The sequence below is a fragment of the Diabrotica virgifera genome, chromosome 8, assembly GCF_917563875.1.
Source record: "Diabrotica virgifera virgifera chromosome 8, PGI_DIABVI_V3a".
In the NCBI taxonomy this organism is placed as follows: domain Eukaryota; kingdom Metazoa; phylum Arthropoda; class Insecta; order Coleoptera; family Chrysomelidae; genus Diabrotica; species Diabrotica virgifera.
In genome coordinates, this window is record NC_065450.1 from 41,638,533 (window position 1) to 41,652,542 (window position 14,010).

At 32.3% G+C, this 14,010-nt stretch overlaps 1 protein-coding gene across 1 annotated transcript in view; it reads left to right on the plus strand.

The window, feature by feature from the left end:
• The window catches only part of LOC126889543 (hsp90 co-chaperone Cdc37), a 66,187-nt gene that overhangs the window by 25,572 nt on the left and 26,605 nt on the right, over positions 1-14,010 (plus strand). The gene's annotated exons all lie outside the window — the stretch shown is intronic.

The following is a 14,010-nucleotide window of genomic DNA, read 5'->3' on the forward strand; positions in this document are numbered from 1 at the left end:
GCATGTCCTTTTACCCAGATAAAGACCAAGTCACTACTATTATTTTTAAATCGAGCGATTGTCTTTCTAATATGGCATAACAACTCATTGTTGTGTTTTTTGGTTATTGGTTGTGATATTGCCTCAAGAGCAGATAAAGAATCTGATAGTATAACCGTGTCTCCAAAGTTCTGTTCAACCGCGTAAGTTAGGGCTCTTTCAATAGCATAAAGTTCGGCAGTGAAGATAGATGTACATTTAGGCAGTCTAAAAGAATTACCACTTTTTATATTAGAAACATAATAAGCGCTACCTACACTATTACATGTTTTTGAACCATCTGTATAGATGTATTTATAATTAGAAAATTCAGATAAGATTAATTTTATAATTTTATTGTTTTGGCATGGTAAGTTTCTATATGTAGGTTTTATGATCTTTGGAAAGATTGCGATTTCCTCAATAGAAAGGTTATATATGGGTAATATTTGTTTAGTGTTAATGCTAAAGTTGTTAGTTTCTAGATAAGCATCTGTAAGAGGGGTAGAAGTTTTAATTCTCCAATAAGAATTTGTTAAGTTATATTCAGTGAGACTGTTAATTTTACTTAATAATTTATGTGAATCTAAAGTCCTGGTCTTTAATAGAAACTTATTAGACAAGAATTCTCTTCTAAGGTTTAGAGGAGGTTCCTGCGCTTCTGCTAGAATTGCAGCACATGGCGTTGACTTAAACGCACTAATACATATACGTATTGCCTTATACTGAATATGATCGATTTTTGATAAATTAGATTTTGACGATGAACCATATAAAAAGCATCCATAATCAATGATTGACCGAATATACGATTTATAGAACATTAATGCTATCTTTGGGTCGGCACCCCATCTAGCTTTACATATGCAACGAAGCATGTTTAAACCTTTCTCGCATTTGTTGATAATGTGATTCACATGGAGTGTCCAGGTTAGTTTTTTGTCCAAAACCACGCCCAGATACTTATGGTGAGAGGATACATTAATATCAACATTACTTAAATTTATACTGGCAGGGGAACTTAACCTATGTCTAGTGAAAAAGGTGATACTAGATTTTTCAGCGGATAACGTGAAATTAAAAGCCATAGACCATCTTTTTACACATTGCATTATCAGTTCCAAATCGCATAAACACTCATTATATGATTTACGGCTGCTGTATATACAGAAATCGTCTGCATACTGAATAATTTTAATTGTATTATTTGTTTCATTTAACATGTCATGCAATTCTGCAGTATAGATATTAAAAAGTACTGGACTTAGGACTGAACCTTGCGGAATTCCGACTGATAATAATCGAGGGCCGTAAATGTGATTTTCTGAATCTCGAATGAAAACTTCTCTGTCCCTATACAAATCTGTGATTCTTTGTGCGAATTTATAATTTAGACCGTATTTTATGAGCTGAACAGTTAAAATATCAATATCCAGAGTATCATAAGCCCCTTTAATATCTAAAAACAAGCATGCCGTTATAAGATTAACGGAAAGTGCATTCTGAATGTCGGAAACTAATTGAGCTAATGCTTCAGAGGTGCCTTTGCCTCTGCGATATCCAAACTGATTAATAGGTAATAAACAATTACTTTCAAAATGCAATTCAATTCTTAATTTGATAATTCTCTCAAATGTTTTTGTAATGCATGATATTAATGAAATTGGTCTGTAAGAGTTAGGTAGACTTAAATTTTTGTTGGGTTTAGCAAGTAAGCAAATTACAGTTTTTTTTTAAACTTTGGTCATATAATCCTTGCAACCACCAACTATTAAAAATATTTAAAAGAATTCCTTTAGCAATTTCAGGCAAGTATTCAATCATTTTATATGTAATGCTATCAAATCCCGGTGCTGTACTTTTAGATTGTTTGATTGCTAATCGTAATTCCTCCAAACTGATAGGCATATAAAATGATTCATTGCATGCTACATTACTATTGAATTTACTGAAGTCGATTTTATTTGATGCAAATTTGGGAATAAAAAACACAAAAAAATCGTCCACCATATCAGCTGATATACTGCCCGATCCCGTTGAGTCTTTGTTTGATATTTTTTTTATAAATTGCCAAATTTTAGTAGGGTGCGTGTTTTTATTAATATTGCTTATGAAAGATATCCAGCTATCTCGAGCTTTTTTAGAAAATAGTAATTTAGTTTGACTAGCTACATTTTGATATTGACAATAGTTTGTATAGTTTGAGACACGTTTATACTGGTTCAGGGCTTCTTTTCTGCGACGAAACATATCATAGCATTCGGTATCCCACCATATTGGACGTTGAGTTACTTGTTGTCTTGCTCTTTTTAGGGGAATAGTTGCGGATGCTGCATCTGAGACCTTTTCCATAAAAATAGAGAAGCTTAGTAGATTGGAGTTTAGATTTTGGTTTGTCCTAATTAACGAATTTTCCAGTATAGTGGAGTATGCAGACCAATCAGCTAATTTATCATTCCATTTAGATGCTGGATTTTTATTTATTATAACTCTATCCCTAATAATTTCAAATTTGATTAAGCAATGATCTGAACCTAACGCATCTGGTACGACATCCCATACACAACAATCACTAGCCAAACCAGCAGAGCAAAATGTAATGTCTACCGCCGAAGGTAGCTCTTCTGGACGAGAAATTCTAGTTGGTTTACCATTATTGAGAACAACATAGTTATTGTCATCTAAGGCTTCTACTAATTGATTACCACAAGCTTTATTAATATGAGATCCCCAAAGTGTATGATGGCTGTTAAAATCGCCACAGAAGATAACAGGAGAATTAAATTGCCGAAAGATATTTGACCAATCTGATTTAGAAACATTTAATTTAGGTGGTTTATACACCGATACTAGTATGATATTTAAGGACGGAAATTTAACTGCGCAAAGTTCTAAATCTTTTTTATATGCAAAAGTAATAGGAAAATTTATAAATTTAATGTCTTGGCGAACTGCAATGGCAACACCGCCAAAGCCATTTGCACGATCCTGTCGGATAATCTTATACCCTTTTAGTTTAAAAGAATGGTTTGGTTTTTTGAAGGTTTCTGATAAAGCTATAATATCTACAGGATTATCGTGTAAAAAATTTAATAAACTTGGATGGTTTTTAGAGAAAGAACGAATATTCCATTGGATAACTTTAATGTTTTTACTATTGGGTTTACTTATCTTATTAGTGGATTGAATCATCAGAACAAGATTCAATATCGATTTCTGGAATTAGATTTGAAGGACTTAATATAGAGGAGATCATATTTCTAATATTTTCTTCTAAATTGTAATTTGTTTCGGATGAATCTGAATTAACTACTTGTTTAACTACGGTTATTATCTGACTTGTTAGTTTTTCCTTATATTGGATAAAGTCATCTCTGTGAGGATTTGGTATGATGGGATTATGTGAAGATTTGGTTTTTTTTGATTGAAAATGGGAAAAAGTAGGCAGAGACGGAGAAATAGGTGGAGACTCCGGAGCAGATGGCTTACGTTTTTTCACTTGTCTTTTGGGTGAAGTATTTCGAACAATGGGTTTACGTAGCAAAAAGCTAGAATTTGGAGTTTGGGACGTACTGGGGAGTGGCAGACAGGGAAAATTAGTGGAATTATTAAGAACTGAAAATCTATTATTTGTAGAAATCTTGGCATAAGATGGATTATCATGCAATCTTTCAGCTTCTTTAAATGTAATATTTTCCCTGGCCATGAGTTGTTTGATATTTTTTTGTTTCTTATATACTGGACAATCTCTGGATGTAGAGCAGTGTTCATTATTTTGGCAATAAATGCAGAATTTTTCGCAAGAGTCTGACGTATGATTTAGGCTAGAACAGTTTCGACAGTGAGAAGATTTGGTTTTACATTGCTTGGCAGAATGCCCATATCGCAAGCAATTAAAACATTGAACAACGGGGAATATATATGGTTCTACAGAGAAATTGCATAAATTAATTGTTATATTTTGAGGAAGTTCATTTCCTACAAATTGAACAATAACCATTTGTCTGTTTACATATGAAATATTACCGTCTTTATCTGTTACCTTTCGTTTCATGCGTTGGACTTGAACCACCTCTTTATGAGATATTATGGCATTTTTTAAATATTCCTCAGAAAAGTATGTGTCAATATTCCTCAACACACCCTTCTTGTGTGTAAAAAATTTGGGTATATACGCTACTAAGTTATTATTAGACATAATTTTATTATTAACTAGATAATTAGCTTTTTCATAAGACTTAAAAATAACTTTAACGCGATTAAGACCAATCGATTTGATATCAAGAACATCGGATTTTATATAATTGTCAGTCAACAAAACGTGACCAATCCGGATTGGGAAAATTCTTCCCAAATGCTTATCAGTACTCTCAATATATACAAAATATGGACCTTTATCCTCAGTTCTATATCTATTATTTAAATCTATAAAATTATTTACATACCTATCCTCCTCTGCGTCCTTATTTTCGGGTGGCGAAGTGCCACCCGAGGTCTCATCCATTATATATTTTTTTAATCACTTACCTAACCTACCTATTATAAACAATAAAGAAAATTAACAAAAGGAACACTAATTAACACAATAACACACAATACACCGAGAACTGCTCGTTTGTATCGTTAAAATCAAACTATTAAAATGCGGAGAATAAAAATTCGTGTCCACACTTTGACAATTATTTGACGTTCTTCTAACGTGGATATCACATACCTAAATAACATAACTAAGCAAAATGATATTATGTTATGTGATTTCCACATTGCATCTTCCATTTTAAAAATTATTTGCTCAGTCATTTGACAACAGATTTTAAAAAATTTAATATCGCTGGATAGGTAAATGACCGTTTTTTCAAGCTACAAAAAATATACTGGGTGTTTCAATGAAAAAAGTCAACAACGCATTTTTTTTTCCAAAAATCCGCCACTTTTTATTTAAAAGCGACATAAAAAATGGTCAGTTACCTAAAAACTTGAAAAAACGGTCATTTCCCTATCCAACAATATAAATTTTTTTAAAATCGGTGGTCAAATGACTGAGCAATTAATTTTTAAAATGAGAGATGCAATGTGGAAATCACATATTATGTTATTTAGGTATGTGATATCCACGTTGCACCTCTCATTTTAAAAATTAATTACTCAGTGATTTGACAACCGATTTTGAAAAACTTTTTATCACTGGATAGGTGAATGACCTTTCTTTCAATTTACAAAAAAATATACTGGGTGTTCCATTAAAAAAAAGTAAACAACGTTTTTTTCAAAAATCGGCCATTTTTCTTTTCGTATTTGAAAGCGATATAAAAAATTCAGTCCATTCAGACAAAACTTTTACTAAAATAAAACATTTCAGCGAAAACGCATATTTCTATCTTGAGCCGTTTAGAAGTTATAGGCAGTTAAAATGGGGGGAAATATAAGTGGATACCCGGTATATGTAGCTTATTCCCTTTTACATTTTAACTGCTGATCAAGTTGATAGAAATATCTGAAACAACGAAGTTTAGACCAATTAAAAACTTTGGCTACACAACATTATCAGTTCAATCAGGTTGAATTTTAGTATACAGGGTTGGTCGAAACTCGGAATGAGTATTTTTTGAGTTTTCTTAACCCCTTCGGTACGGTGATGCACCCGTGTGCATCATGCTTGACTGTCCGCTCAATACGGTGATGCACACGGGTGCATCATGAGTTTTCGTTCGCCATATACGGCGGGCCACCAACTGAATCATATTTCAGGTATTTTTGTTCCGTCCGAATTACCTTATTCAAATCTAAAAGTGGGGAAACCACGCCCAAAAGTGGGTGATGTCCAGAAGGAGATTAGATATTTAGTTAATTTGATAGGTGATAAAGTGATAAGGTTGTTTGGATGTTTACAACTTGGGATTGTGTGGGAGGTGAAGTTACTGTGCTGCTGTTTACAACTTACCTTACTATCACTTGCAAGATAATTCGGATGTAATTTCCCAGATTAGGAGACTGGGGCAATATCAAGCACAAAATAATCTGGGGAATTCCATCCGAATTATCTTATTTATGACGAAGTAGTTTTTAATCCTAATAGTAAATTATTAATATCGAAAATATTAAAAATATTACTAAAAGATTTTTAAATTGAAAACTTATTGGTACACTTTCCTGGTGACACCTCCAAGACTTCTACAATTTGCAAGTCAAATGGATGCTGCAGTGAAGACGAGAGGGAAAGAATTCTACACTATGCAATTCACATCCCCCGTCTGCAGCTGGTAAAGTTCCAACGGAAAAATGCACCTAGTTACTCTACGGAGTAATACGACTATAAAATAAAAATGTATATAGTTCAAGCAATCTATATAGTGTAATAGGTAAGATTTGTAGCTTTCTTTGGGTTGTTCTTCTTTAATATTAGGCCGGCAGCTGGTGTTTTCTGGTAATTAAATATGTAGTTAAAAATATTTATTTATACTTAGGTAAATACCGTTAAAGCAGGACATAATATTGTATGTATTAAAATTAATTTTATCAATTTTTTAATAACATTTAACCTCACAGGGACCTCCCTCTTACCGCATGCTTGCATTAATAACTGATGTAGAATAGCTTTTATAATTAATCTGGTTATTGTTAGAATTACTGATACTAAAAGAACTTTATAAAAACACAGTTAGATCTAAAATTACTTTAGGTATACAGTTCAAAACTTTTAAAATTCAGCGCAAAATGCAAGCATGTCCCCGCTCTTTTTTTTTATTAAAAATACAAAATCTAAAAATATTTTTTTAACCGAGTCTTTTCATTAGTACACTTATGCTTGGAAAATGAATTGCACAACACAACAATTAAAATACTGATACACTTAACTCATTTTCTCCTTCTTCCGTATTTTCTTCGTCACTATCATCGCCCAATTCAATAATAAATTTATTTCCACCATTAATGTGGAAGTGCCCAATCTTCTTATAATATTCTTCCACTTTGATCACTTTGGCGATTGTTTTCTGCCAGTCTACTTTGGTAATATTGGCTACTTCTTTTTTAATTATCTCAATTACCTTTTTGTCAAATTTAGGAAATTTATTTGAACGCCTTATACTTGGTTTTAATTGTCCCCAAATTAACTCAATAGGATTGAAAACACAAAAGTAGGGGGGAAGTCTCAATATAGTGTGTCCATGCTTTTCGGCAATACTCTCTAGAGCGTATAATTTTCTAAATTGCTTCGTGTGTAGAACTTCAATAAGTTGTTTTTTTGTGTAAAAATCTTCGAAATACAAATCATTTTCCATTAAAAAATTTTGCAGGTCAGCTTTGTTTGAAGATATATTTGGTATTTTAGTGAGTTGTCGGAAATGATAGGAAGCATTGTCAAGCACTATTACGCTGTTTTTCTCCAAGTTTGGGATCAGCGAGTTTTCAAACCAATCTTCAAAAATGTCAGCTTCCATATTCTTGTGGTAGTCAACGTTACAATCTTCCATTTTCTTCCCACATAATTTTAAAGCATTCGGAACCCATCCCTCACTTCCTCCGCAATGCACAATAATTAGTCGCGAGCCTTTATTTGCAGGCATTTCTGGTATGCACATGCTTGAACCATCTGTCCATCCTTTCTTTACTGTATCGTGGGTATCATACCAAGTTTCATCTAAATAATAAATTCTCCTATTTTCTTGTCTATATTTAGTAATTTCTTCTAGGTACATATTACGTCTGTTGACTATTCTTTGGCTTTCCATAATTGCTTGACGTTTATTTATTTTTTGAACTTAAAGCCCATTTTTTTTATCCAATTTTGAAGAGTTTTCTCACAGCAGTTCATATTTTGACCGGTTGTTTCCAATTTCTTTCTTATTATTTCTATTGTAGCTATTTCATTGCTTTTGTAGCAGTCGTATATTGTGGTTTTCAATAGTTTTACAAGTGAAGGATTTAAAGGTCTTGAAAATTTGTAGTCACATCGTTTCTTGCGATGATAGGGTTCATTTTTAACTATTTTATATACAGTAGAAAGTGGAATTTCTGTTAAATCAGAGGTGGCTTGTGCCAATAGCGAAGCCGAATTTCGTACGTAGATTTTTGTATACATTCAAACATACTTGCTGTGTTTCTGCATTTAAATGCATTCGAATCTTCTTTACGATCTCTTTTTTTTTTAGTAATTACATTCACACTAGCACTGGCAATTTCTACAATATCAGCGTTATCGTACGCGATATTTACATTATCCCACGGGCGCCACATCACTATTCACATTAATTAAATTACAATAATCAACACTTGACACTCTCCAAACGAAATACTAAACCAATATTCAAAATAATTACAGCAAACAAAACACTCGTATCACTTAACACACGTACACTCCAGTACTAATACACTGCTAGGCTACCGAACTAAAACTAATGTTTTGCACGAAACTTGTGAAATGCGGGAGGTCTGGCCGTAAAAACACAGATGCTTTCACAAAGGGCCGCTTCTTAAACGTTTGACCTAATATCTATATTTGAAGAATATCATATTTCACCGGCTTAAAGCTATTCTACAGTATTTTTTACTTGGACAATACCATTTTTATTCAGTTGCAATGCGAAGGCAAAACAATCTTACTTTTCAATTAGAATACATTTTTATTTTATAGTCGTATTACTCCGTAGAGTAACTAGGTGCATTTTTCCGTTGGAACTTTACCAGCTGCAGACGGGGGATGTGAATTGCATAGTGTAGAATTCCTTCCCTCTCGTCTTCACTGCAGCATCCATTTGACTTGCAAATTGTAGAAGTCTTGGAGGTGTCACCAGGAAAGTGTACCAATAAGTTTTCAATTTAAAAATCTTTTAGTAATATTTTTAATATTTTCAATATTAATAATTTACTATTAGGATTAAAAACTACTTCGTCTTTCAATGCCAGATGGCGCTAGCCACCTACTATCATCACTTCAGTTGCAATGGGTGGGAAAACCTCTCGATGCGAATCAGTTAAAATATGGAGAACAGTGCCTACGTTCTTTCCGATGAAGGCTCCAATAAGAGCCGAAAATCGCGATTCAAGGGACTGGACTGCACTCCGTATTCTAATTGAAAAGTAAGATTGTTTTGCCTTCGCATTGCAACTGAATAAAAATGGTATACATTTTTATTTTATCTTATTTATCTTTTTTAATAATTTTTGTTTAAAATGGCATTTTATGGATAAAATTTAATTTAACTCGCATACTATGTAGAATAATAAATTTAATAAAAATAGTTTTATTTCTAAAATTAGTGTTATTATTACATTAGCTTTAATTATAGACTAAGAGCCGCTATAGGTGAAAATTCTTAATCATTTTAGGCACGACGGGACCCTATAACTTAAATAGTAGAACCTAACAGAAAACGTTTGAACACTGTGCCGTCACTTTTCAGTGGCACATGCGTCTACAGTGGCGCATCAAACTTTCCACTTATGGACGGGATACATAAATTAAAAAATACCCTCCCTAATTACCAGAATTTAATTTTTTTAAGTTTTATGTGATTAAGACATAAGATTCATCGTAATTTTAACCCACCACCCCCTTCTCCCTGCCCCCACCATCAAAAATGTTATTTTTCGATTTTATTTTTTTTGGTGGGATGCAATCAATTTTAAAATTTCAAAAAATTCACACGCATAGTTAAGGCTTTTATTAAACACGTCTATTTTTTATAGACCTGTAGGTTGAGTGTACATAACCTCAAAAAAATTTTAATTTTTTTTTGAAAAAAAGTATATAACTTTTTTTTGGGGATAGCTGCAGATCTAATTTTTTCTTAGTCTTGTGTATTTTATCAAACACTATATTTCTAATTTTTTTCAGATTTTTCTGTAACGTTGGTCACCTTCAAAAATCCAAAAAACTGTTTTTTAAGGGGGTTTTGGGTGGTTTGAACATGTTTTTCTGATTTTTAAATATTCTAAAGAACTCAGTTACTTCAAGTTACATATAACCTATAAAAACAAAATTGATTTGATATATTATGAAGTCTATAAAATAGGGAAAATCCCCCAAAACCCCCCAAAAAACAGTTTTTCGGATTTTTGAAGGTGGGGAGACTTACGGAAAAATCTGAAAAAAATTTAAAGTATAGTGTTTGATAAAACACATAAGATTAAGAAAAAATTAGACCGGTAGCTATTCCTCAAAAAAAGTTATACGCTTTTTTGAAAAAAAAAATTTCTTTTAATTTTTTGAGGTTATGTACACTCTACCTATGGGTCTATAAAAAATAGGCATGTTTTATAAAAGCCTCAACTATGCGTGTGAATTTTTTGAAATTTTAAAATTGATCGCATCCCACAAAAAAAATAAAAACGAAAAATGAAGTTTTTGATTGTTGGGGCAGGGGGAAGGGGGTGGTGGATTAAAATCACGATGAATCCTATGTGTTAATCACATAGAACTTAAAAAAATAAAAAAAATTTAATTCTGTTAGTAAGTTCTGTTAACTTTTAATTTATTTATCCCGTCCATAAGTGGAAAGTTTGATGCGCCACTGTCGACGCATGTGCCACTGAAAAGTGACGGCACAGTGTTCAAACGTTTTCTTTTAGGTTCTACTATTTAAGTTATAGGGTCCCATCGTGCCTAAAATGATTAAGAAATTTCACCTATAGCGGCTCTTAGTCTATTATAGGTCTGGATCCCGCGTATGAAAAAAAAGTTGATTAATAGCAAGCTGAAAATTTGTTAATCGCTTAAGGGTGTCTAGTCGGACAAACTTTGATATATGGAAACACTGGAACAGGGGAAGTTTTAATTGTGGAACAGGCTAAAAATTTGGAACGGGCAGACCACGAAAACGGCACATGTATTTTGTCCGACAGAACAGACTTAAACTCTCCGAACAGAGATTAAACTCTCGTGCAAAAATCAGACTGCTATTTATCACCAAATGGGCGTTTTAATGAGTGGAACATGTAGAATATGTCAAATGACAGGAATTATGACAGGTGATAAATAGCAGTCTGATTTTTGCATGAGAGTTTAATCACTGTTCGGAGAGTTTAAGTCTATTCTGTCGGACAAAATAAATGTGCCGTTTTCGTGGTCTGAACGTTCCAAATTTTTAACCTGTTCCACAATTAAAACTTCCCCTGTTTCAGTGTTCCCATACATCAAAGTTTATCCGACTAGACACCCTTAAGCTATTAACAAATTTTCAGCTTGCTATTAATCAATTTTTTTTTTTCATACGCGGGATGCAGACCTATTAGTTGTAGTGTGATTGTGTGATACTGTATTTTAACCGACCGCGCGAAGCCGCCCGGTAAGCGCTCGAATCCGTATATAGGAGCCGACTTACCGAATGACGATCCGGCACGAAGGGGTTAAATGGAACACCCTGCATTTTAGTATTGTATGTAATTAAATTAGTTTTTATCATAGTTTTTTATTTCTTAAGCATTCCCTATTAGGCTATTGATTATGTTCAAAATAAGAGAGCTAAAAGGAACTACAACGTTAACGGAATTTTATTATCTCATATGGTCAATGGACCTCTAAATTTGAAAAAACCGTGGAGTGCTACCATTTAGGTGGGTGCGTTTTTGAGAAAGGGGTGAATTAGTCCCTAGGCACAGGGTGAATTAGGGTGAGTTATATGCACTTTTGGTACAAACAAGTCTACAGTAAAATAATTCCAGGTTATATTTACTATCAAAATATCACATTTTAAAGTCGAAAATATTTTCTTTTACAAAAATATACTCAAAAGAAAAGCAAGAAAAAAACACGAAAGAAAGCAATTTTGTTTTTTGCCCCATAACTTTTTTCCACAGGGATATTCGCGGTGTGCAAGTACTTGGAAAGGGAAACGAGAAACGACCGTGCGCGAGTCGCGGAGAAATATTGCATCTATCTTAAATAATTCATATTGTCAATTGAAATTGTCAAATTGACGTATATTTCATACCTTCTGTCATTGACGCAGAAAAATTATATATTGCTCCACAATATTGATATGATATGCAATTATTATATAAAGGTAAATTTAATTAATTGTATTTTGCTTGCAGTACTGCATTTTAATAACTTATTTTATTTACTACATACAATTGTTTACGTTTGCTAAACATAACCTGCATCTTATTTTTTCTTCTTATTATTGTTTTGGACTATGGTCTTGACAATTATCCAGCAACCGGGACTAATATAATTGGCCAATATAATTAAAAGTGCGAATAAAAGTACAGAGCGTAGAAATAGAGGTCGCTTTGTCGAACTTGCACGGTCCCAATAGGTATAGGCATTGCTTCAGCGAAAAATAACATTTATCCTTCCTCTTTGAAATGACTTTTAGTAAAAGTCTCTAGAATTTGCAGTTACTGAAATATGATTTTTCAAAGTTCGGCGCTCACAACATTTTTGAGCCATTTTCCCCATTATTTCGCAAACATTGTTCCGTAACTTTTTTCTACGCATTTCTAGGTATATATAATGGTACATTTAGTAGAAAGAGAAGTCAATTACCTTTAAAATGGTCTATTGTATAAGGTTGTATGACTATTTTTAAGCAAGTTATGGTTTTTCAAGGTTTTATACTTTTAATGATTTTTTATATTGTTTATGATTATTTTTTAAATTTCTCATTATGACTATTTTTCTTGTACATTTAGGTATACACATTGTGAAACAAAAAAAGCATATTTTCTTTACTTTAAAATGGGGTATTGCAAAAAAATTTAAGGACTATTTGAGACAATATATCCCTAGAATATCCAAGAGTATCCGTAATTTGAGACAAATTTTAAAATATTTTATTTTTTCAATTAGAAAAGTATGATTGCATATTGTAACGTAATTTTTAATTCCAAATAACTTTTCCTAATAACACTTTTCGATATTGTGAAATATAAAGGTACTTTACTCCTGAGTCAAATTCATATTTTTTAACATACCTCGTACTCTATTGATAAAATTTTATACCTGATGATTGAATCTTAGGTATTAGACTATGCAGAGCATTTTATAAGGAATAACTTTTCTTCATAAAGTTGATAATAAAAAAGTTTTCCATATGGTTCCAACTTAGTGGGAGGACCTATTGCATGTGTATATGTCACATTTTGAAAAAGCATATCTCGTTTAAAAATAGTCCTAGAATTTTTTACAATACACCATTTTAAAATAAATAAAATAAGCTTTCTTTTGTATTTAGCAATGTATATATCTAAATATACAATAAAAAAAGTTATAATGAGAAATTTAAAAATAATCGTAAAATATATCAAAAATCATTAAAAGCATAAAAGTTTGAAAAACCATATCTTGCTTAAAAATAGCCATACCGCCTTCTACAATAGACCATTTTAAGGGTAATCGACTTTTCTTCCTATTAAATGTAACATTGCATATACCAAAAGCTACGTAGAAAAAAGTTACAGAACAATCTTTGCAAAATAACAAGGAAAATTGCCCAAAATTGCTGTAAGTGGTGAAATTTGAAAAATCATATTTCGAAAACTGTAAATCCTAATGACCTCTACCAAACACCATTTTAAAGACAAAATTTGTAAGTTTTTTTTTCTTTGAAGCAATGTCTATACCTATATCCCCGTGGACAAAAGTTATGGGACAAAAAACAAAATTTCTTTCTTTTGGGTTTCTTTGTGCTTTTTCTTTTGAATATATTTTTGTAAAAAAAAGTATCTTTGACTTTAAAAAGTTATATTTAGATAGGAAATTTAACCAGGAATAATTCTTATGTACACGTGTTTGTACCAAAAGTGCATAGAACTCACCCTAATGTAACCTGTGCCCAGGGACTAATTCACCCATTGCTCAAAAACGCACCCCTTTAAATGGTAGCACTCCGCGGTTTTTTTCATATATAGAGATTCATTGACCATATGAAATAGTAAAACCCCGTTAACGTTGTAGTTCCTTTCTATAGTACATAATCAATAGCCTATATACATAACTGCTTTAATTTGTGCTTACTTGTTAATCGCAACCAACTTAATTATTGGTAATTT